This window comes from Carlito syrichta, unplaced genomic scaffold (genome assembly GCF_000164805.1).
Source record: "Carlito syrichta isolate Samal-C Ts95f unplaced genomic scaffold, Tarsius_syrichta-2.0.1 Scaffold315185, whole genome shotgun sequence".
Classification (NCBI taxonomy): Eukaryota; Metazoa; Chordata; class Mammalia; order Primates; family Tarsiidae; genus Carlito; species Carlito syrichta.
The window spans coordinates 209,441-213,919 of NW_007259281.1; positions in this window are offsets into that span (position 1 = coordinate 209,441).

Genomic DNA, 4,479 nt, shown 5'->3' on the forward strand with positions numbered 1-4,479 from the left:
CCTTGGAGAAAGGCGCGTCCACGCAGGGCGTGCGTCCCAGGGCTGGGGGTACCTCCAGGGGAGGTGCAGGTCCCCCAGCCCAGGGGGCCACACAAGCCAGACCCAGGTGTGTTGCCAGCAGTCCTGTGTGTGTGTGTGTGTGTGTGTGTGTGTGTGTGTGTGTGTGTGTCAGACCCTCGCTCTCTCACTCAGGCTGAAGTGCAGTGGCCTGCTCACCGCAGTCGCCATCTCCTGGGCACAGGTGAGCCTTCCGCCTCAGCCTTCTGAGTAGCTGGAACTACAGACATGTGCCACCACACCTGGCTACTTTTTACAGTTTTCCTGTGGCGATGAAGTCTTGCGATGTTGCCCAGTTGGTAGGTCTTAGACTCCTAGGCTCCAACGATTCTCCTGCCTCAGCCTCCCAAGTGCTGGGATGACAGGCCTGAGTCACCACACCCGGCTCCCTCCGCCACCCCTCACCCCAAGCGCTTCTTAGTGTTGGCTGGGGACAAGCCTGTTTCAAAACTGGTCAGGCGGTGAGGGGTGGAAGCGGTCCATGTGATGCTGATTGGGCAGTCTGGGTTGAGGCCCTTGGAGACAGTTTTGTTCTTTTCTCATGCTGGACCGGGATTTGGGAGAGGAAGTTGCGTACATTTTAGGGGGGAAGGGTTTTTGTGTTCTTGGTGGTTGGACTGAGAAAGGAAGGGTTAGCCCGTGTCAGGGGCACCATGGGATTTCACCCACCTCTGTTGGTTTTTCTTGGGCAGACAGCGAGCTGTGGTTATGCAGAGTATCCCTTCCTTGGGAGACACGGACTGGAGTATCTGGAGGGGAAAGAGTCACAGGACTGCTGCCTGGGGGTCTGGCTTCCCCCTGCACGGCACCCCTCTAAAGCCGCAGGACCCCATGTCTCCGGGCCGGCTTCCCACCCTTCAGAGGCACGCTGTGTCTCCTGGCTGCTCCTTCCCTCTGTAGGACTCTCCTGGGCTTAAAAAAAAATTGCCTTTAAAGCCCTGTAGCAATCCATAGACCATGTTATGAAAATTTGTGTAACTTCATATGTATCCCTTTTCATTTATTTATGTCCACACATACAGATCTAGTCCATTGACCTTAAATGCACAATGTAGTTATCTGCGGAGGGACAGACTATTTTTGTTTTCTCACCATTGCTCATGGGCTGCGCTATATCCTTGTGTCTCCCAGACACTAGCAAGAGTTTCTCTAGGGCAAAAAGCAGGAGAAGTAGAAAGAATTGCTGGGTCATAAGGCGTGTGCGCTTCCATTCTGCTATACTGGCGAGGTGTTCTCCAGTGTGGTGGTGTCAGTCGACACTCCCGGCGGGGTGGGGTGGGGGGGAGTCCCCATTCCTCATATCTGCCGACCCAAGATCTTAGCAGACTTTCCTTCTTGCCGGTCTCATGGGTTTGAAACGGTACCCCTTGTTTTCATTTTCATGTCTAGAAATCCAGATTTAATTCTTTGTCCTAGGAAAGCATTGATCAGTGAACTTCTTCCTGTTTTTATTTTTGGTCAGTGTTTTGTTGTGGGTCTTAATGTGTTGGTGAACAACTAGAATCTACTTGAGTTCTTTAGTTCCTAACCTAGGGATCTGAGCTTCTCTGCAATTGGATCACATCATCTAACTTAAACCTCAGGGGGTGTGTGAGGCTGAGGCACTGGCAGTCTTACCCTTGCACGTTCCAGATGAGGAAACTGAAGCATCTGCCAGTTTGTGATGCAGCTGGGGTCACTCAGACCCCTCTGTGCTGGGATTTCACTTAGCATTTGATTCCCTGGCAGTTCTCCATCCCCCCTCAGGGACACCCCTACAGGGCTGGCTCTTGGACTTTTCCCAAGCCTCAATTTCCCTTACCTGTTACCCAGAAGCCTACAAGACCAAGGCTCCTTTTCCAGAGTTGGTGCTTTCTGAATGCCGGGTGCTGGGCAGGACGTGTGGCAGCCGTCTTGACCGCGTTATCTGTCTTGACCAGGCCAGTACTGCCTTTGGCCTGGCCATCAAGATAACCTAGCATCACCAGCAAGCACGGGCAGAGCATGGGAACAGTGTCGCCGAGATCTGAGGGAGACATCTGCCCCAGGAGACCCGGAGGGCCGGGCTGCTTCACGACCCTCTGACCTGCTGACCGGGATGGGGCATGGTGACACGCGCAGTCACGAGGCTTCCTGGCTTGCGCAAGTCCTGGAAGGGTGGTGCCAGCTGTAGGCTTCTGCCATTCGAGGGTTGGAGCCTTCCATCGGCCAGCAGCATGCCGGGGGCAACTGCCATCCTTGCTCCCTCCACCTAGCCCCACTGGTGTTCGCGGCCTGCGTCGTTTTGGATAGCAGAGCAAATCAGCCTTTCAGACGTTGTCGGTAATAGTGCAAGGGCCGGAGTTGCTCATCCCAACAGAAATACTTTTGGAGATGATGGTCACTCTGGGACAAGTGGTAGCTGTCCTGTGCATAGATCGATGTTCACCCTCCCGGTTTTCCCCAGATGCCACTGCCCTGAGCTTGGTCCGGGTGAAGCGTCTTCCAAAGGGTCTTTCTCTGGGAGTGGTGGTGCGTGCCTGTCGTCCCAGCTACTCAGGAGGCTGAGGTGGGAGGATCGCTAGAGCCTGGGAGGTTGAGGCTGTGGTGTGTGAGCTATGAACGTGCCACTGCACTCCAGCCTGGGTGACAAAGCGAGACCCTGACTCAAAAAAAAAAAAAAGAGCCTCTCCTTCCGTCTTCCACCAGCCTTGTGAGATGAGAATCAGTTTTGGGGGCCCAGTGAAGGAAAACAGAACCCAGCTGGAGAGATGAGGCCTTTCTGTGGCTCGCTTTCGTGTCTGGGTCCTCAGCTGCCCTGCTGCAGTCTAGCCTGCAGTGGAATTAGGGAGCCACTGTGTTCCTGTGAACTACAGAGGCACAGAACAGTAATCTCATCAGAATCTCAGAGGGCCTCTACAAGCTTTTATAAAGTAGGCCCAAGATCCTTTAGTATCTGATGGAGACGCATCCCGGCCCCAGTGGCATCTCAGTAGGTCTTAGCAGCTGGAGAGCAACGCCGGGGCAGAAAAACTTCCAGGCCTTTCCAGAATGTTGACTGCCCAGACGATCTTGTTTTGCCACCAACAATAAACATCTTCAGCTGCCAAGGGCTTTTGTGGTGGCTGCTGTTTCAGCCTAAGGGAGTGGTCTTCCTCTGTGCAGGACGTGGGGTTGCTGTGGCTGGCCTTAGGCAGTGCTCCACTTGTGGGCGGCCGTGGGCGTGGTCCAGGCCTGTGGAGAGCCACTTGCCGGGCTGGCTCTGCTGCACTTGGCTTGCATGGTGATTGGCAGGTGGGCAGCCGGGGAGGAGCCTGCGAATGGCCCACAGCATTCAGGTGGGGGAGGTAGATGGCTACACCTGTTTCTTGCCTACGTGGTGGGCATGTGGGCAGCCGAGGAGGAATCTGTGAGTGGCCCGTGGGGCTCTCGGATGCGGGAAGTGGAGCGGCGCCTCCTCTGCTTCTCCCGGTTCCCTGGGAGCCTGCAGGGCTGGTGCCTTTTCTGGGTCACGCAGCAGTCACCTGGGAGTTGTGGCTGCAAGGAGCCCAGATCCAGGGGACAGAGGGGCAGCAGTGCCTGTTCATAAGGAGACAGATGAGGCTGAGGGCTAGAAGCCCTTGTGTTTTGGTATTTGTTCTTAATTTTTTTGTTTTATTTTCGATTTGGAGTCTGTCTCTGTCGCCGAGGCTGGAGTGCAGTGGCTCGCTCATGGCCACCCCAGCCTCGACCTGCTGGACTCTGGCAATCCTTCCACCTCAGCCTTCCAAGGAGCTGGAATTACAGGCACGTGCTACCACGCCCAGCTAATTTTTTGATTTATTGTGGAGATGAGGGCTCACCAAGTTGCCCAGGCTGGTCTCAAACCCGCGGGCTCAGGCAGTCCTCTCACTTGGGCCTCCCAAAGTGCTGGGATTATAGACGTGAGCCACTGCGCCCAGCCTGTTCTTAATTTTTTATTTTTTGAGTTGGGGGTCTCACTCAAGCTGGAATGCGGTGAGCGGCATTATCTCGACTCACCACAGCCTCGACCTCCTTCTACTTCAGCCTCCCAAGTAACTGGAACTACAGGTGTGTGCCACCAAGTCCAGCTAAATTTTTTATTTTTTATGTTTGTAGGGATGAGGTCTTGCTATATTGCCCAGGGTGGTCTCGACTCCCTGGGCTCAAGCGATCTTCCCCTCTCAGCCTCCCAAAGTACTGGGATTACAGGCGTAAGCCTCTGCGCCCCAGCCTGTTCTTAATTTAAACATAAAACAAGAAGCCATTAAACAGTTTTTCACTAGGAGCAAAGATGTAACACATGGAAGACCACATCAAAACTTGACTCAGACTCAAAAAGAAAAGTGTCGGTCTCTTTCAGGTCGGTCCAGAGCATATTTGAGATCAACACGGAGCAGCTCCTGCACGGAGGTGTGCCTGGCATATTAAAAGTGGGGGAGGGTGGCGAAGATTTGCAGAGTC